This window comes from Oncorhynchus gorbuscha, unplaced genomic scaffold (genome assembly GCF_021184085.1).
Source record: "Oncorhynchus gorbuscha isolate QuinsamMale2020 ecotype Even-year unplaced genomic scaffold, OgorEven_v1.0 Un_scaffold_1165, whole genome shotgun sequence".
Classification (NCBI taxonomy): domain Eukaryota; kingdom Metazoa; phylum Chordata; class Actinopteri; order Salmoniformes; family Salmonidae; genus Oncorhynchus; species Oncorhynchus gorbuscha.
Genome location: NW_025746028.1, coordinates 2,846 through 23,918, shown reverse-complemented (window position 1 = coordinate 23,918; position 21,073 = coordinate 2,846). Strand labels below are relative to the sequence as shown.

Here is a 21,073-nt window from a genome sequence, read left to right as displayed (position 1 = left end):
CTGGACCCTACAGAGAGGAGACATGGGGGTCAGTTACAGGTGACCAGGGGAGACCTGGACCCTACAGAGAGGAGACCTGGACCCTACAGAGAGGAGACAATGGGGGTTAGTTACAGATGACCAGAGGAGGCCTGGACCCTACAGAGAGGAGACCTGGACCCTACAGAGAGGAGACCTGGACCCTACAGAGAGGAGACCTGGACCCTACAGAGAGGAGACCTGGACCCTACAGAGAGGAGACCTGGACCCTACAGAGAGGAGACCTGGACCCTACAGAGAGGAGACCTGGACCCTACAGAGAGGAGACCTGGACCCTACAGAGAGGAGACCTGGACCCTACAGAGAGGAGACCTGGACCCTACAGAGAGGAGACCTGGACCCTACAGAGAGGAGACCTGGACCCTACAGAGAGGAGACATGGGGGTCAGTTACAGGTGACCAGTAGAGACCTGGACCCTACAGAGAGGAGACATGGGGGTCAGTTACAGGTGACCAGTAGAGACCTGGACCCTACAGAGAGGAGACCTGGACCCTACAGAGAGGAGACCTGGACCCTACAGGGAGGAGACCTGGACCCTACAGGGAGGAGACCTGGACCCTACAGAGAGGAGACCTGGACCCTACAGAGAGGAGACCTGGACCCTACAGAGAGGAGACCTGGACCCTACAGAGAGGAGACCTGGACCCTACAGAGAGGAGACCTGGACCCTACAGAGAGGAGACCTGGACCCTACAGAGAGGAGACCTGGACCCTACAGAGAGGAGACCTGGACCCTACAGAGAGGAGACCTGGACCCTACAGAGAGGAGACCTGGACCCTACAGAGAGGAGACCTGGACCCTACAGAGAGGAGACCTGGACCCTACAGAGAGGAGACCTGGACCCTACAGAGAGGAGACAATGGGGGTTAGTTACAGATGACCAGTAGAGACCTGGACCCTACAGAGAGGAGACAATGGGGGTCAGTTACAGATGACCAGTAGAGACCTGGACCCTACAGAGAGGAGACATGGGGGTCAGTTACAGGTGACCAGTAGAGACCTGGACCCTACAGAGAGGAGACATGGGGGTCAGTTACAGGTGACCAGGGGAGACCTGGACCCTACAGAGAGGAGACCTGGACCCTACAGAGAGGAGACAATGGGGGTTAGTTACAGATGACCAGAGGAGGCCTGGACCCTACAGAGAGGAGACCTGGACCCTACAGAGAGGAGACCTGGACCCTACAGAGAGGAGACCTGGACCCTACAGAGAGGAGGCCTGGACCCTACAGAGAGGAGGCCTGGACCCTACAGAGAGGAGGCCTGGACCCTACAGAGAGGAGACCTGGACCCTACAGAGAGGAGACATATGGGGGGTCAGTTACAGGTGATGTATTTATTAACTTCAGGTAAAGGGGTCGTGGTTGAAAACAGTTGACTGACCGTTGGAACAAGGTAATGCTGAGTGTGTTTCTCTGTGTGGTCAAGTACACTAGGTTCAGTTGGGGCTCTGGTCAAAAGTAGTGCACTATATAGGGAATAGGGTGTGGTTTAGGACACAGTCCTGGGACTGTTCGTCTCTCCTCCCGTTACCAGAGTGCTGCTGTTCTGGATCTCAGTCAGCAGGTCCAAGCCGTGGCGCACGGTGACTGCTGGTTGGCCGGACAGAAGCCCCACCCTCATCAGGGCCAGGCGGATACGAGTCAGCCAATCCTGGCAGGTCTGACGGTTGGTATAGAAGAATGTTCTGATACCCTGGATATAGAGGGAAGGAGAGAGAGAAAAACATAGTTGACATTAGGAGCCGCGTGCACCTTGGGTGGTGTGGTCAAAGCGTTGGCACAGCCCTCGTAGGCGTTGTACATCAGTTTCTCAGTGTAGGTGTGTAGGGGTGTGTGTGTGTGTGTGTACCTTGGGTGGTGCGGTCAGAGCATTGGCACAGCCCTCGTAGGCGTTGTACATCAGTTTCTCCAGGTTTTCCAGGAACTGCAAGAGCAGCGCCAGACGCAGCTGGTTGCTATGGTGACCGTCGTCTGTGTCGCCGCCGCTCCATTGGCTGAGCTCCTGTTCAGTGTTCAGACTGTGGGCCGCCAGGCTGCGGATTATACCTGGAGAGGAGGGAGGAGGGAAGAGGAGAGAGGGAAGAGGAGAGAGGGAAGAGGAGAGAGGGGAGAGGAGAGAGGGGGGAGGAGAGAGGGGAGGAGAGAGGAGAGGAGGGAGGGGAGGAGGGAGGGGAGTAGAGAGGGGAGGGGAGGGAGGAGGAGGAGGGGGGGAGGGAGGAGAGGGGAGGGAGGAGAGAGGGAAGAGGGAAGAGAGAGGGAGGAGGAGGGAGGGAAGAGGGAGGGGAGGGAGGAGAGGGGGAAGAGGGAGGGAGGGAGGAGAGAGGGAAGAGGGAGAGGGAGGGGGAGGAGAGGGGGGGGAGGAGAGGGGAGGGGGGGGGGAGAGGGGAGGGGGGGAGGGGGGGAGGGGGAGAGGGGGGGAGGGGAGGGAGGAGAGGGGGAGGGGAGGGAGGAGAGGGGAGGAGAGAGGGGAGGAGAGAGGGAGGGAAGGGGGAGAGAGGGGAGGAGAGAGGGAGGAGAGAGGGAGGAGAGAGGGAGGAGAGAGGGAGGAGAGAGGGAGGAGAGAGGGAGGAGAGAGGGAGCAGAGAGGGAGCAGAGAGGGAAGGATATGTTCTTGAAAGAGGCAACATGTAAACCCAGAATGTGTATAGGATGGAATAGGGGGGGCTCAATATACTTTCAAATGACTCAAACCAAATGGAAACTGTGTAGAAATGATAATGGACCTGCATTTGGTACAGTTTCATGACTGTGTCCAGCTGGCTCACAGACTTATCACCGATCTGAGAGCTAGACAGTCAGGGAGCATTGGAAATTCCCAAAACCATTTTGAAAGTGAAAGAAATAACGTTTTCAGTGTGGCCCTCCGGAACTTTCTGAAAAGTAAATGTGGCTCACAGGGAGAGTTTAAAGTTTAAACCAGGGGTGTCAAGGGTCTAACTGACAGGACATGGGCGTTACAGGGGAGGAGCTACAGGGGGAGGAGCTACCGGGGCAGGAGCTACAGGGGCAGGAGCTACGTGGGGCGGAGCTACGTGGGGCAGAGCTACGTGGGGCAGAGCTACGTGGGGCAGAGCTACGTGGGGCAGAGCTACGTGGGGCAGAGCTACGTGGGGCAGAGCCACGTGGGGCAGAGCTACGTGGGGCAGAGCTACGTGGGGCAGAGCAACACGTGGGGCAGAGCTACGTGGGGCAGAGCTACGTGGGGCAGAGCTACGTGGGGCAGAGCTACGTGGGGCAGAGCTACGTGGGGCAGAGCTACGTGGGGCAGAGCTACGTGGGGCAGAGCTACGTGGGGCAGAGCTACGTGGGGCAGAGCTACGTGGGGCAGAGCTACGTGGGGCAGAGCTACGTGGGGCAGAGCTACAGGGGTTCAGAAATGCAAAGAACAGCCCCTCTCCAGGCCTCCAACCACCTCATCAACAACATGTTAAAAATAATCATGGGGAAAACTCTGGACTGAGTGTGTGTGTGTGTGTTTTAGTGTGTGTGTGTGTGTGTGTTTTAGTTTTAGTGTGTGTGTGTGTTTTAGTTTTAGTGTGTGTGTTTTACTTTTAGTGTGTGTGTGTGTGTGTGTTTTAGTGTGTGTGTGTGTGTGTGTTTTAGTGTGTGTGTGTGTGTGTGTGTTTTAGTGTGTGTGTGTGTGTGTTTTAGTGTGTGTGTGTGTGTGTTTTAGTGTGTGTGTGTGTGTGTTTTAGTGTGTGTGTGTGTGTTTTAATGTGTGTGTGTGTGTGTGTTTTAATGTGTGTGTGTGTGTTTTAGTGTGTGTGTGTGTGTTTTAGTGTGTGTGTGTGTGTGTTTTAGTGTGTGTGTGTTTTAGTGTGTGTGTGTGTGTGTTTTAGTGTGTGTGTGTGTGTGTTTTAGTGTGTGTGTGTGTGTGTTTTAGTGTGTGTGTGTGTGTGTTTTAGTGTGTGTGTGTGTGTGTTTTAGTGTGTGTGTGTGTGTGTTTTAGTGTGTGTGTGTGTGTGTTTTAGTGTGTGTGTGTGTGTGTTTTAGTGTGTGTGTGTGTGTGTTTTAGTGTGTGTGTGTGTGTGTTTTAGTGTGTGTGTGTGTGTGTTTTAGTGTGTGTGTGTGTGTGTGTTTTAGTGTGTGTGTGTGTGTGTTTTAGTGTGTGTGTGTGTGTGTTTTAGTGTGTGTGTGTGTGTTTTAGTGTGTGTGTGTGTGTTTTAGTGTGTGTGTGTGTGTGTTTTAGTGTGTGTGTGTGTTTTAGTGTGTGTGTTTTAGTGTGTGTGTGTGTGTGTGTTTTAGTGTGTGTGTGTGTGTTTTAGTGTGTGTGTGTGTGTTTTAGTGTGTGTGTGTGTGTGTTTTAGTGTGTGTGTGTGTGTGTAACAGCCCGTACCCTCTATGGTCTGGAAGGTGTCCTGTGCCCGTCCCAGCGGGGTACGGAGTTTAGACAACACTGTGAACTGAGCTGCCTCCCACACCGCCCACTGCCACAGCACCGCCTCAGTCTTCAGCAGAGCCCGCGGTACACACACACCGCCACCCGCACCGGAGACACACACACCCCCTTCACGACCTGACGAGACACCCTCGCGCTTCTCCAGACGCTGGCAGCTGTGGTACAGACGCTCCAGCCACGGTTCTTTACTGTAGGAACACACAGGTTAGCATATATCCACACACACACACACAGGTTAGCATATATCCACACACACACACACAGGTTAGCATATATCCACACACACAGGTTAGCATATATCCACACACACAGGTTAGCATATATCCACACACACAGGTTAGCATATATCCACACACACAGGTTAGCATATATCCACACACACAGGTTAGCATATATCCACACACACAGGTTAGCATATATCCACACACACAGGTTAGCATATATCCACACACACAGGTTAGCATATATCCACACACACACACACAGGTTAGCATATATCCACACACACAGGTTAGCATATATCCACACACACACACACAGGTTAGCATATATCCACACACACACACACACACAGGTTAGCATATATCCACACACACAGGTTAGCATATATCCACACACACAGGTTAGCATATATCCACACACACAGGTTAGCATATATCCACACACACAGGTTAGCATATATCCACACACACACAGGTTAGCATATATCCACACACACACACACAGGTTAGCATATATCCACACACACACACACAGGTTAGCATATATCCACACACACACACACAGGTTAGCATATATCCACACACACACACACAGGTTAGCATATATCCACACACACAGGTTAGCATATATCCACACACACAGGTTAGCATATATCCACACACACAGGTTAGCATATATCCACACACAGGTTAGCATATATCCACACACAGGTTAGCATATATCCACACACACACAGGTTAGCATATATCCACACACACACAGGTTAGCATATATCCACACACACACAGGTTAGCATATATCCACACACACAGGTTAGCATATATCCACACACACACTAGCATATATCCACACACACACACAGGTTAGCATATATCCACACACACACACAGGTTAGCATATATCCACACACACACACTAGCATATATCCACACACACACACAGGTTAGCATATATCCACACACACAGGTTAGCATATATCCACACACACAGGTTAGCATATATGCACACACACAGGTTAGCATATATGCACACACACACTAGCATATATCCACACACACACTAGCATATATCCACACACACAGGTTAGCATATATCCACACACACAGGTTAGCATATATCCACACACACAGGTTAGCATATATCCGCACACACAGGTTAGCATATATCCGCACACACAGGTTAGCATATATCCACACACACACACTAGCATATATCCACACACACACACTAGCATATATCCACACACACACACACACAGGTTAGCATATATCCACACACACACACACAGGTTAGCATATATCCACACACACACACACTAGCATATATCCACACACACAGGTTAGCATATATCCACACACACAGGTTAGCATATATCCACACACACAGGTTAGCATATATCCGCACACACAGGTTAGCATATATCCGCACACACACACTAGCATATATCCACACACACACACACACACACAGGTTAGCATATATCCACACACACACAGGTTAGCATATATCCACACACACACACTAGCATATATCCACACACACACACAGGTTAGCATATATCCACACACACACACAGGTTAGCATATATCCACACACACACACACAGGTTAGCATATATCCACACACACACACACAGGTTAGCATATATCCACACACACACACTAGCATATATCCACACACACAGGTTAGCATATATCCACACACACACACTAGCATATATCCACACACACAGGTTAGCATATATCCACACACACACACTAGCATATATCCACACACACACACACAACTTAGCAGAACACACACACAGTTTCCCCTTCCCCATTCTGGTCCCTCATGCGAATCGAACCCACAAGCCTGGCGTTGTAAGCCCCAAGCTCTACCAACTGAGGCACACGGGACCCACGACACGCACGTTAGGACCCCCCCCACCCCACAGAGCCAGGTAGCCTACCCTCCGCGGTGCTGGCTGCCATAGAGGATGAAGCTGATGAGGTCACTGAAGTCCTGGGGGTGAAAGGTGCTGCTGGGGGGGCGGCTCATGTGACGACGAACCACCAAGGAGATCTCCTCTATCTCTGGGTGGCTGTGGTTACTGCAGGGACACACACACATTAAGGTTACTGCAGGGACACACACACATTAAGGTTACTGCAGGGACACACACACATTAAGGTTACTGCAGGGACACACACACATTAAGGTTACTGCAGGGACACACACACATTAAGGTTACTGCAGGGACACACACACATTAAGGTTACTGCAGGGTCACACACACACATTAAGGTTACTGCAGGGACACACACACATTAAGGTTACTGCAGGGTCACACACATTAAGGTTACTGCAGGGTATTCATAGTGTTTGGTATTCTCAGTGTAGATAAAGACAATATGAGGAAGGTATTCATAGTGTTTGGTATTCTCAGTGTAGATAAAGACAATATGAGGAAGGTATTCATAGTGTTTGGTATTCTCAGTGTAGATAAAGACAATATGAGGAAGGTATTCATAGTGTTTGGTATTCTCAGCGTAGATAAAGACAATTCAAGCAACTCACCCAATTCGTTTTTACATTAGTTGAAGTTGACTGATAAAACCCAGACCATGAGTGAGCGCATAACCGATATCATTCATTTTGCTGCTATGATAATGACAAGTTACTTGAAGATGACTTAATAAACATATTAATGTCGCCGACAGGCCTCAGAGCAGTCAGTCGCCGACAGGCCTCAGAGCAGTCAGTCGCCGACAGGCCTCAGAGCAGTCAGTCGCCGACAGGCCTCAGAGCAGTCAGTCGCCGACAGGCCTCAGAGCAGTCAGTCGCCGACAGGCCTCAGAGCAGTCAGTCGCCGACAGGCCTCAGAGCAGTCAGTCGCCGACAGGCCTCAGAGCAGTCAGTCGCCGACAGGCCTCAGAGCAGTCAGTCGCCGACAGGCCTCAGAGCAGTCAGTCGCCGACAGGCCTCAGAGCAGTCAGTCGCCGACAGGCCTCAGAGCAGTCAGTCGCCGACAGGCCTCAGAGCAGTCAGTCGCCGACAGGCCTCAGAGCAGTCAGTCGCCGACAGGCCTCAGAGCAGTCAGTCGCCGACAGGCCTCAGAGCAGTCAGTCGCCGACAGGCCTCAGAGCAGTCAGTCGCCGACAGGCCTCAGAGCAGTCAGTCGCCGACAGGCCTCAGAGCAGTCAGTCGCCGACAGGCCTCAGAGCAGTCAGTCGCCGACAGGCCTCAGAGCAGTCAGTCGCCGACAGGCCTCAGAGCAGTCAGTCGCCGACAGGCCTCAGAGCAGTCAGTCGCCGACAGGCCTCAGAGCAGTCAGTCGCCGACAGGCCTCAGAGCAGTCAGTCGCCGACAGGCCTCAGAGCAGTCAGTCGCCGACAGGCCTCAGAGCAGTCAGTCGCCGACAGGCCTCAGAGCAGTCAGTCGCCGACAGGCCTCAGAGCAGTCAGTCGCCGACAGGCCTCAGAGCAGTCAGTCGCCGACAGGCCTCAGAGCAGTCAGTCGCCGACAGGCCTCAGAGCAGTCAGTCGCCGACAGGCCTCAGAGCAGTCCCAGTCGCCGACAGGCCTCAGAGCAGTCAGTCGCCGACAGGCCTCAGAGCAGTCAGTCGCCGACAGGCCTCAGAGCAGTCAGTCGCCGACAGGCCTCAGAGCAGTCAGTCGCCGACAGGCCTCAGAGCAGTCAGTCGCCGACAGGCCTCAGAGCAGTCAGTCGCCGACAGGCCTCAGAGCAGTCAGTCGCCGACAGGCCTCAGAGCAGTCAGTCGCCGACAGGCCTCAGAGCAGTCAGTCGCCGACAGGCCTCAGAGCAGTCAGTCGCCGACAGGCCTCAGAGCAGTCAGTCGCCGACAGGCCTCAGAGCAGTCAGTCGCCGACAGGCCTCAGAGCAGTCAGTCGCCGACAGGCCTCAGAGCAGTCCCGGCCTCAGAGCCGACAGGCCTCAGAGCAGTCAGTCGCCGACAGGCCTCAGAGCAGTCAGTCGCCGACAGTGCCCCGGCCTTAGAGCAGTCAGTCGCCGACAGTGCCCCGGCCTTAGAGCAGTCAGTCGCCGACAGTGCCCCGGCCTTAGAGCAGTCAGTCGCCGACAGTGCCCCGGCCTTAGAGCAGTCAGTCGCCGACAGTGCCCCGGCCTTAGAGCAGTCAGTCGCCGACAGGGTCCCGGCCTTAGAGCAGTCAGTCGCCGACAGGGTCCCGGCCTCAGAGCAGTCAGTCACCGACAGGGTCCCGGCCTCAGAGCAGTCAGTCACCGACAGGGTCCCGGCCTTAGAGCAGTCCCAGTCAGTAATTGAGGATAGAGGGTGTCCGGTCTGTGTTGTGTGCTGACCTGAGTGTCACGTCCAGAGGGATTGTCCTCAGCAGCTTGCCGTACGCCTGCCTCACCCTCACCGCAGAGTGCACCAGCTGGACACGACAAACATCCACACACCTGGGAGGCACAGGACAGAGACAACGTTATACACACGTTTGGGTTGATGCTTTTGTGTATAAGGGGTTGTTTTGTGTGTGTGTGTGTGTGTGTGTGTGTGTGTGTGTGTGTGTGTGTGTGTGTGTGTATAAGGGTTTGTTTTTTGTGTGTGTGTGTCTGTGTATAAGGGTTTGTTTTTTGTGTGTGTGTGTGTGTGTCTGTGTATAAGGGGTTGTTGTGTGTGTGTGTCTGTGTATAAGGGGTTGTTTTGTGTGTGTGTGTATAAGGGTTTGTTTTGTGTGTGTGTGTGTCTGTGTATATAAGGGTGTGTGTGTGTGTGTGTGTGTCTGTGTATATAAGGGTGTGTGTGTGTGTGTGTGTGTGTGTATATATAAGGGTGTGTGTGTGTGTGTGTGTGTGTGTATATAAGGGTGTGTGTGTGTGTGTGTGTGTGTGTGTGTGTGTGTGTGTGTGTGTGTGTGTGTGTGTGTGTGTGTGTGTGTGTGTGTGTGTGTGTGTGTGTGTGTGTGCGCGCATAAGGGTTTGTTTTTTGTGTGTGTGTATAAGGGTTTGTTTTTTGTGTGTGTGTATAAGGGTTTGTTTTTTGTGTGTGTGTGTGTGCGTTACCTCTGCAGCAGCTCTGTGTTGAGTGAGGAGGAGATGACCTGAAGGCTGTTGCAGGTCTGAAGGCAGATGACTGGGTCCTCATTCAGGGCTGCAGACCGACAGAGAGTCAACACACACACACACACACACACACACACACACACACACACACACACACACACACACACACACACACACACACACACACACACACAGCAGGAATCAGGTTCTGAAAACCCTGGTTGGAAGATTCCCCAGAATCAGTGAGGAATATTTCATCTAGAATTTCTGGAACACCTGGGAATTTAAGTTACCTGATTTTTACAACCCCTAAGTAAAGACTTTTAATTATTACCCTCTATAATTAAACAGTATTTCCCGTTGTGGAACAGACCCTCTCTATAGATAAACAGTATTTATCGTTGTGGAACAGACCCTCTCTATAGATAAACAGTATTTATTGTTGTGGAACAGACCCTCTCTATAGATAAACAGTATTTATCGTTGTGGAACAGACCCTCTCTATAGATAAACAGTATTTATCATTGTGGAACAGACCCTCTCTATAGATAAACAGTATTTATCGTTGTGGAACAGACCCTCTCTATAATTAAACAGTATTTATCGTTGTGGAACAGACCCTCTCTATAGATAAACAGTATTTATCGTTGTGGAGCAGACCCTCTCTATAGATAAACAGTATTTATCGTTGTGGAACAGACCCTCTCTATAATTCTACAGTATTTATCGTTGTGGAACAGACCCTCTCTATAGATAAACAGTATTTATCGTTGTGGAACAGACCCTCTCTATAGATAAACAGTATTTATCGTTGTGGAACAGACCCTCTCTATAGATAAACAGTATTTATCGTTGTGGAACAGACCCTCTCTATAGTTAAACCGTATTTACCGTTGTGGAGCAGACCCTCTATAGATAAACAGTATTTATCGTTGTGGAGCAGACCCTCTATAGATAAACAGTATTTATCGTTGTGGAGCAGACCCTCTATAGATAAACAGTATTTATCGTTGTGGAGCAGACCCTCTCTATAGTTAAACCGTATTTACCGTTGTGGAGCAGACCCTTGCAGAACTTGTGGAAGGAGGGCAGGGAGAAGAGAGGGGTGTAGGTATCAGACCTCTTCATCATCAGGCACATCTCCAGAGACCACGTCAACAACAGCTTCCTGTTTGGAGCAGACACACACACACACACACACACACACACACACACACACACACACACACACACACTAGGTTAGGTTATATGGTGGAGAAATGACAAGGTTGTGTTATAATACGGTCATGGCACCAAAAGGTTGTGTTAAGCAACAGAACAGAGGGTTCTGAGAACACTGTGTGTGTTCTACGGAGGATGGGCCTCTGGGAGATTTAACACTGACAGGAGATTGATCATGTCTTTGGGTGATACCACATTCCAGAGCTTGAGGTAATGTTTCTGTACTGGGGGGGGACACGGCTCCAGAACAGAGTTGGGGGTCCCCCAGGGGGACACGGCTCCAGTACGGAGTTGGGGGGTCCCCCAGGGGGACACGGCTTCAGTACGGAGTTGGGGGGTCCCCCAGGGGGACACGGCTCCAGTACGGAGTTGGGGGGTCCACCAGGGGGACACGGCTCCAGTACGGAGTTGGGGGGTCCCCCAGGGGGACACGGCTCCAGTACGGAGTTGGGGGGTCCCCCAGGGGGACACGGCTCCAGTACGGAGTTGGGGGGTCCCCCAGGGGGACACGGCTCCAGTACGGAGTTGGGGGGTCCCCCAGGGGGACACGGCTCCAGTACGGAGTTGGGGGTCCCCAGGGGACACGGCTCCAGTACGGAGTTGGGGGGCCCCCGGGGGACACGGCTCCAGTATGGAGTTGGGGTCCCCCAGGGGGACACGGCTCCCGTATGGAGTTGGGGGGTCCCCCAGGGGGACAATGGCTCCCGTATGGAGTTGAGGGGCCAGAACCTGGTCTCTACACAGTAAGGACAGTCTTTACAGCAGATACTGTCTGTTGTGAATTATTAGCATCTCTTATATATGAATCCCAACCTCGTGACCCATTCCATACATCTGTTGTTTGTCATGAACATCCCGGAGGAGCGTCTCGTAACATCCAGGGTCGCTGACAAGCTCCATTACTGTATTAAATAATACAAGTTGGATTGTTTTGAAGAAATGTAATAAAGTCTCCTTTTGATTGACAATTAATTCCACCCACAGTTATCGTTCAACTACACCTGTGTGTGTGTGTGTGTGTGTGTGTGTGTGTGTGTGTGTGTGTGTGTGTGTGTGTGTGTGTGAGACATGTATAGCACGTGTACCTGGCCTCAGTGTAGAGCTGCTCCTTCCTCAGCAGGGCTCCCAGCAGGGACAGCAGGGTGCTGAAGTGTTTCCTGGTTGCCGTGGTTACCGTGCTGATGACCGCCCCGTCAAAGAGCGAAGGGGAGGAGGAGGACAGGCTGGACGAGATGAAGTGATCATGTCTGAAAAACAGAGAGAGAGAAGATTGAAAGAGAAGACAACTGAATGTGGTACAGTGTGAGTACAGGGTGGTAGTGTGTGTTACCTGGTACAGTGTGAGTACAGGGTATATAACAGCAGGGTGGTAGTGTGTGTTACCTGGTACAGTGTGAGTACAGGGTGGTAGTGTGTGTTACCTGGTACAGTGTGAGTACAGGGTATGTAACAGCATGGTGGTAGTGCGTGTTACCTGGTACAGTGTGAGTACAGGGTGGTAGTGTGTGTTACCTGGTACAGTGTGAGTACAGGGTGGTAGTGCGTGTTACCTGGTACAGTGTGAGTACAGGGTGGTAGTGCGTGTTACCTGGTACAGTGTGAGTACAGGGTGGTAGTGCGTGTTACCTGGTACAGTGTGAGTACAGGGTGGTAGTGCGTGTTACCTGGTACACAGTACAGGGTGGTAGTGCGTGTTACCTGGTACAGTGTGAGTACAGGGTGGTAGTGCGTGTTACCTGGTACAGTGTGAGTACAGGGTGGTAGTGCGTGTTACCTGGTACAGTGTGAGTACAGGGTGGTAGTGCGTGTTACCTGGTACAGTGTGAGTACAGGGTGGTAGTGTGTGTTACCTGGTACAGTGCGAGTGCAGGGTGGTAGTGTGTGTTACCTGGTACAGGGTGGTAGTGTGTTACCTGGTACAGTGTGAGTACAGGGTGGTAGTGTGTGTTACCTGGTACAGTGTGAGTACAGGGTGGTAGTGTGTGTTACCTGATACAGTGTGAGTACAGGGTGGTAGTGTGTGTTACCTGGTACAGTGTGAGTACAGGGTGGTAGTGTGTGTTACCTGGTACAGTGTGAGTACAGGGTGGTAGTGTGTGTTACCTGGTACAGTGTGAGTACAGGGTATATAACAGCAGGGTGGTAGTGTGTGTTACCTGGTACAGTGTGAGTACAGGGTATATAACAGCAGGGTGGTAGTGTGTGTTACCTGGTACAGTGTGAGTACAGGGTGGTAGTGTGTGTTACCTGGTACAGTGTGAGTACAGGGTATATAACAGCAGGGTGGTAGTGTGTGTTACCTGGTACAGTGTGAGTACAGGGTGGTAGTGTGTGTTACCTGGTACAGTATGAGTACAGGGTGGTAGTGTGTGTTACCTGGTACAGTATGAGTACAGGGTGGTAGTGTGTGTTACCTGGTACAGTGTGAGTACAGGGTATATAACAGCAGGGTAGTAGTGTGTGTTACCTGGTACAGTGTGAGTACAGGGTGGTAGTGTGTGTTACCTGGTACAGTGTGAGTACAGGGTATATAACAGCAGGGTGGTAGTGCGTGTTACCTGGTACAGTGTGAGTACAGGGTGGTAGTGTGTGTTACCTGGTACAGTGTGAGTACAGGGTGGTAGTGTGTGTTACCTGGTACAGTGTGAGTACAGGGTGGTAGTGTGTGTTACCTGGTACAGTGTGAGTACAGGGTGGTAGTGTGTGTTACCTGGTACAGGGTGGTAGTGTGTGTTACCTGGTACAGGGTGGTAGTGTGTGTTACCTGGTACAGGGTGGTAGTGTGTGTTACCTGGTACAGGGTGGTAGTGTGTGTTACCTGGTACAGGGTGGTAGTGTGTGTTACCTGGTACAGGGTGGTAGTGTGTGTTACCTGGTACAGGGTGGTAGTGTGTGTTACCTGGTACAGGGTGGTAGTGTGTGTTACCTGGTACAGGGTGGTAGTGTGTGTTACCTGGTACAGGGTGGTAGTGTGTGTTACCTGGTACAGGGTGGTAGTGTGTGTTACCTGGTACAGGGTGGTAGTGTGTGTTACCTGGTACAGGGTGGTAGTGTGTGTTACCTGGTACAGGGTGGTAGTGTGTGTTACCTGGTACAGGGTGGTAGTGTGTGTTACCTGGTACAGGGTGGTAGTGTGTGTTACCTGGTACAGGGTGGTAGTGTGTGTTACCTGGTACAGTGTGAGTACAGGGTGGTAGTGTGTGTTACCTGGTACAGTGTGAGTACAGGGTGGTAGTGTGTGTTACCTGGTACAGTGTGAGTACAGGGTGGTAGTGTGTGTTACCTGGTACAGTGTGAGTACAGGGTGGTAGTGTGTGTTACCTGGTACAGTGTGAGTACAGGGTGGTAGTGTGTGTTACCTGGTACAGTGTGAGTACAGGGTGGTAGTGTGTGTTACCTGGTACAGTGTGAGTACAGGGTGGTAGTGTGTGTTACCTGGTACAGTGTGAGTACAGGGTGGTAGTGTGTGTTACCTGGTACAGTGTGAGTACAGGGTGGTAGTGTGTGTTACCTGGTACAGTGTGAGTACAGGGTGGTAGTGTGTGTTACCTGGTACAGTGTGAGTACAGGGTGGTAGTGTGTGTTACCTGGTACAGTGTGAGTACAGGGTGGTAGTGTGTGTTACCTGGTACAGTGTGAGTACAGGGTGGTAGTGTGTGTTACCTGGTACAGTGTGAGTACAGGGTGGTAGTGTGTGTTACCTGGTACAGTGTGAGTACAGGGTGGTAGTGTGTGTTACCTGGTACAGTGTGAGTACAGGGTGGTAGTGTGTGTTACCTGGTACAGTGTGAGTACAGGGTGGTAGTGTGTGTTACCTGGTACAGTGTGAGTACAGGGTATATAACACAGCATATTGTACAGCAGGGTGGTAGACGGCCAGGTCAGAGTGGACCAACATCAGGTTCTGACTCAACAACGCAAACACCGTCGGAGACAGAGCCCACATCTACAGAGAGGGAGGGGAGGGGGCAGAGGGGGCAGAGGGGAGGGGGGCAGAGGTACATTTTAAGTTATAGTTCAGTCATGTTACTTGGTGTTACTGATGGTAGTGCAGTGTGTGTGTTATGTAACATACCCCTATGAGTGAGTTCTCGGTATTTGGGTCAGAAATGTGTGTGTGTGTGTGTGTGTGTGTGTGTGTGTGTGTGTGTGTGTGTGTGTGTGTGTGTGTGTGTGTGTGTGTGTGTGTGTGGTAATCCAACATACCCCTATGAGTGAGTTCTTGGTGTTGCCGATGGTGGTGAGGGCTGACAGGTTGAAGATTAGGGTGAACTCTGCCCTCTCTGGGGTGAGGGTGAGGGGGGCCAAGACAGGGTGCTGGATGCCGGGAAAGGGTGGAGGGGTCGGGGAGGGGGTACCAGGGGTCGGAGAGAGGCCCAGGTGGGCCAGAAGGCTGGACAGGGCACAGGCCATCTCTCCCAGAACCAGTTTATACGCTGCTTCCAGAATGGGGATGTTCTTCAGACTCAAAACAGACTGGTACACACTCAGGGCTGCTGACATCACCTGGAGAGAGAGATAGACAGAGACAGAGAGAGCAGAGGGGGTCAGTGAAGACACACAGACAGAATCAGGGCTGCTGACATCACCTGGAGAGAGAGAGAGCCCAACATCCTTAGCTAGCTAACATTACATCTGTTATCAGAGCCCAACATCCTTAGCTAGCTAACATTACATCTCTGTGTTTATCAGAGCCCAACATCCTTAGCTAGCTAACATTACATCTGTTATCAGAGCCCAACATCCTTAGCTAGCTAACATTACATCTCTGTGTTTATCAGAGCCCAACATCCTTAGCTAGCTAACATTACATCTCTGTGTTTATCAGAGCCCAACATCCTCAGCTAGCTAACATTACATCTGTTATCAGAGCCCAACATCCTTAGCTAGCTAACATTACATCTCTGTGTTTATCAGAGCCCAACATCCTTAGCTAGCTAGCTAACATTACATCTCTGTGTTTATCAGAGCCCAACATCCTTAGCTAGCTAACATTACATCTGTTATCAGAGCCCAACATCCTTAGCTAGCTAACATTACATCTGTTATCAGAGAGATTTCTAGAGATTAGAGATTTCCCTCTAGTGGTGTGGGGGCTGTGCTTTGGCAAAGTGGGTGGGGTTATATCCTTCCTGTTTGGCCCTGTCCGGGGGTGTCCTCGGATGGGGCCACAGTGTCTCCTGACCCCTCCTGTCTCAGCCTCCAGTATTTATGCTGCAGTAGTTTATGTGTCGGGGGGCTAGGGTCAGTTTGTTTATCTGGAGTACTTCTCCTGTCCTATTCGGTGTCCTGTGTAAATCTAAGTGTGCGTTCTCTAATTCTCTCCTTCTCTCTTTCTTTCTCTCTCTCGGAGGACCTGAGCCCTAGAACCATGCCCCAGGACTACCTGACATGATGACTCCTTGCTGTCCCCAGTCCACCTGGCCATGCTGCTGCTCCAGTTTCAACTGGCCTGGGCCCTAGGACCATGTCCCAGGACTACCTGACATGAGGACTCCTTGCTGTCCCCAGTCCACCTGGCCATGCTCCTGCTCCAGTTTCAACTGTTCTGCCTTACTATTATTCAACCATGCTGGTCATTTATGAACATTTGAACATCTTGGCCACGTTCTGTTATAATCTCCACCTGGCACAGCCAGAAGAGGACTGGCCACCCCACATATGCTCTCTCTAATTCTCTCTTTCTTTCTCTCTCTCGGAGGACCTGAGCCCTAGGACCGTGCCCCAGGACTACCTGACATGATGGCTCCTTGCTGTCCCCAGTCCATCTGACTGTGCTGCTGCTCCAGTTTCAACTGTTCTGCCTTATTATTATTTGACCATGCTGGTCATTTATGAACATTTGAACATCTTGGTCATGTTCTGTTATAATCTCTACCCGGCACAGCCAGAAGAGGACTGGCCACCCCACATAGCCCGGTTCCTCTCTAGGTTTCTTCCTAGGTTTTGGCCTTTCTAGGGAGTTTTTCCTAGCCACCGTGCTTTTACACCTGCATTGTTTGCTGTTTGGGGTTTTAGGCTGGGTTTCTGTACAGCACTTTGAGATATCAGCTGATGTACGAAGGGCTATATAAATAAATTTGATTTGATTTGATTTGATTTGATTTGATTTGATCAGAGCCCAACATCCTTAGCTAGCTAACATTACATCTCTGTGTTTATCAGAGCCCAACATCCTTAGCTAGCTAACATTACATCTGTTATCAGAGCCCAACATCCTTAGCTAGCTAACATTACATCTCTGTGTTTATCAGAGCCCAACATCCTTAGCTAGCTAGCTAACATTACATCTCTGTGTTTATCAGAGCCCAACATCCTTAGCTAGCTAACATTACATCTCTGTGTTTATCAGAGCCCAACATCCTTAGCTAGCTAACATTACATCTCTGTGTTTATCAGAGCCCAACATCCTTAGCTAGCTAACATTACATCTCTGTGTTTATCAGAGCCCAACATCCTTAGCTAGCTAACATTACATCTGTTATCAGAGCCCAACATCCTTAGCTAGCTAACATTACATCTCTGTGTTTATCAGAGTCCAACATCCTTAGCTAGCTAACATTACATCTGTTATCAGAGCCCAACATCCTTAGCTAGCTAACATTACATCTGTGTGTTTATCAGAGCCCAACATCCTTAGCTAGCGAACATTACATCTCTGTGTTTATCAGAGCCCAACATCCTTAGCTAGCTAACATTACATCTCTGTGTTTATCAGAGCCCAACATCCTCAGCTAGCTAACATTACATCTGTTATCAGAGCCCAACATCCTCTGATAGCTAACATTACATCTCTGTGTTTATCAGAGCCCAACATCCTTAGCTAGCTAACATTACATCTCTGTGTTTATCAGAGCCCAACATCCTTAGCTAGCTAGCTAACATTACATCTCTGTGTTTATCAGAGCCCAACATCCTCAGCTAGCTAACATCACATCTCTGTGTTTATCAGAGCCCAACATCCTCAGCTAGCTAACATCACATCTCTGTGTTTATCAGAGCCCAACATCCTTAGCTAGCTAACATTAAATCTCTGTAACATTAGTGTGCATCGTCTCAATGCTCCTTTGGGGCAAAACTCTTGCAGACTCAAATGATCACTAATCGAACACAACAGCAAGTGGCCACTCGATAAAGGGCTTAGGGGCCCAAGTGTTGGGTTTGACATTCAGCCTATGGCTGTGGTAGATGGAACTTCATTGGCCCCATAGGTCACAATTCTACACATTTTTCTTATCGTTTTAACTGCAGTTTAAATATAATATATGCCATTTAGCAGACGCTTTTATCCAAAGCGACTTACAGTCATGTGTGCATACATTCTACGTATGGGTGGTCCCGGGGATCGAACCCACTACCCTGGCGTTACAAGCGCCATGCTCTACCAACTGAGCTACAGAAGGACCACTTAAAGGTCAAGAACGTGTTTCCATTTGTCACATCCCTGACAAACACACCCACCTCTCTGTCCCTGTTGAAGCGTAGCTCCAGGAGCTGTGAGGTCGGAGCCAGCAGCTTCTCCACAAACCACGCTGGGAGCTTAGTGTTGATCTGGTCCACAATCTACAACACACACAGAGAGAGGAGAGACCATTAGGAGCAGATAATCAATATGGGGTTATTATTAAGAGGAGAGGCAACACGCTGAATGACCAACCAGTTCTCTGCATTCGGGCAGACATGCATAAAATTGTCAACATGTTTCAGAATGTAGGCCTATATTGGACGCAACATTCAAGTTTCCGCTCACAAAACCAGTCCCCGGCCGTATATAAAACCAGTCCGTATATAAAACCAGTCCCCGGCCGTATATAAAACCAGTCCCCGGCCGTATATAAAACCAGTCCCCGGCCGTATATAAAACCAGTCCCCGGCCGTATATAAAACCAGTCCCCGGCCGTATATAAAACCAGTCCCCGGCCGTATAAAACAGTCCCCGGCCGTATAAAACAGTCCCCGGCCGTATAAAACAGTCCCCGGCCGTATAAAACAGTCCCCGGCCGTATAAAACAGTCCCCGGCCGTATAAAACAGTCCCCGGCCGTATAAAACAGTCCCCGGCCGTATAAAACAGTCCCCGGCCGTATGCAAACCAGTATTACAACCAGTTCTTACCAATGTGATGAGGCTGAGGACGGCCAGGCTGTACTCTGGGCCACAGGCCCGGCAGGCATCCAGCTGGTCCAGACCGTAGGTGATGACGGCGTCGGTCAGCTGTGCGGACGGCTCCAAGCTCACCAGCAGGACACACACACACTCGTTCCCCGCCGTCAACACCGGCTCAGAGAACAACACCTGCTTGGCCGTCGACACGCACGCCAACACCGGTTCAAAACCTGGAGAGAAAGGAGAGAGGGAGTAGCGGGGAAGGAGAGAGAGAGTAGAGGGAGGAAGGAGAGAGAGAGTAGAGGGAGGAAGGGAGAGAGGGAGAGAGGGGAGGAAGGAGAGAGAGTAGAGGGGAGGAAGGAGAGAGGGAGGAAGGAGAGAGGGAGGAAGGAGAGAGGGAGGAAGGAGAGAGGGAGTAGAGAGGGAGTAGAGGAGGAAGGAGAGAGGGAGTAGAGGGAGGAAGGAGAGAGGGGAGAGAGGGAGTAAGGAGAGAGGGAGTAGAGGGAGTAAGGAGAGAGGGAGTAGAGGGAGTAAGGAGAGAGGGAGTAGAGGAGTAAGGAGAGAGGGAGTAGAGGGAGTAAGGAGAGAGGGAGTAGAGGGAGTAAGGGAGAGGGAGTAGAGGGAGTAAGGAGAGAGGAAGGAGAGAGAGTAAGGAGAGAGGAAGGATAGAGAGTAAGGAGAGAGGAAGGAATGAGAGAGAGGAAAGGAGAAGAGAGGGAGGAAGGAGAGCGAATGGGAGGAAGGAGAGCGGGAGGAAGGAGGCGGGAGGAAGGAGAGCGGGAGGAAGAGAGCGGGAGGAAGGAGAGCGGGAGGAAGGAGAGCGGGAGGAAGGAGAGCGGGAGGAAGGAGAGCGGGAGGAAGGAGAGCGGGAGGAAGGAGAGCGGGAGGAAGGAGAGCGGGAGAAGGAGAGCGGGAGTAAGGAGAGCGGGAGGAAGGAGAGCGGGAGTAAGGAGAGCGGGAGGAAGGAGAGCGGGAGGAAGGAGAGCGGGAGGAAGGAGAGAGCGGGAGGAAGGAGAGGGAGGAAGGAGAGCGGGAGGAAGGAGAGCGGGAGGAAGGAGAGCGGGAGGAAGGAGAGCGGGAGGGAAGGAGAGAGCGGGAGGAAGGAGAGCGGGAGGAAGGAGAGCGGGAGGAAGGAGAGCGGGAGGAAGGAGAGAGGGAGGAAGGAGAGAGGGAGGAAGGAGAGGGGGAGGAGGTAAGGTTGTGTTGGGAACAAATGATGTGTGACATATGCCTGGTTAAATACGAGAGTCTGTGTCTGTCTTTCTCCCATCTCGCCTTACAGAGACGTAATGCCTGTGATGGATGTGTGTGTGTGTCTCTCCGTACATCAGAAACGTAATGCCTGTGTGATGGGTGTGTGTGTGTCTCTCTCCTTACATCAGAGACGTATGCCTGTGTGATGTGTGTGTGTGTGTGTGTGTGTGTGTGTGTGTGTGTGTGTGTGTGTGTGTGTGTGTGTGTGTGTGTGTGTGTGTGTGTGTGTGTGTGTGTGTGTGTGTGTGTGTGTGTGTGTGTGTGTGTGTCTCCTTACATCAGAGATGTATGCCTGTGTGTTGTGTGTGTGTGTGTGTGTCTCTCCTTACATCAGAGACGTATGCCTGTGTGATGGGCGGTCCTCTAATGGGGTTGAAGCGCTGTCCGATGCAGCGCACCACGGTGCTGAACACCCTCAGCAGGGCGGCCAGTTTGGGCAGAGACACCGTGCTGGAGGGATGTCCTCGTCCCCGCCTCGCCAGAACCCACGTGACCCAGGTCCTGGAGACAGGAAGTGGGACAGGAAGTCCATAGATTTGTTCATGACGTTTCAAATGTTAATTCAACAGGATGTCAGCGACACCAACATGTTCCACTGAAACACAGTGTATTCAGACCCGAGACTTATTCCACATGTTGTTGTGTTAAACCCCTAGACTTATTCTACATGTTGTTGTGGTGTTAAACCCCTAGACTTATTCCACATGTTGTTGTTGTGTTAAACCCTAGACTTATTCTACATGTTGTTGTGTTAAACCCCTAGACTTATTCTACATGTTGTTGTGTTAAACCCTAGACTTA

At 51.1% G+C, this 21,073-nt stretch overlaps 1 pseudogene; it reads right to left on the bottom strand.

Moving 5' to 3' along the window:
- Positions 1 to 20,773, bottom strand: part of LOC124021692 — a 132,048-nt pseudogene extending 111,275 nt beyond the window's left edge.
- Positions 20,774 to 21,073: the final 300 nt, after the last annotated feature.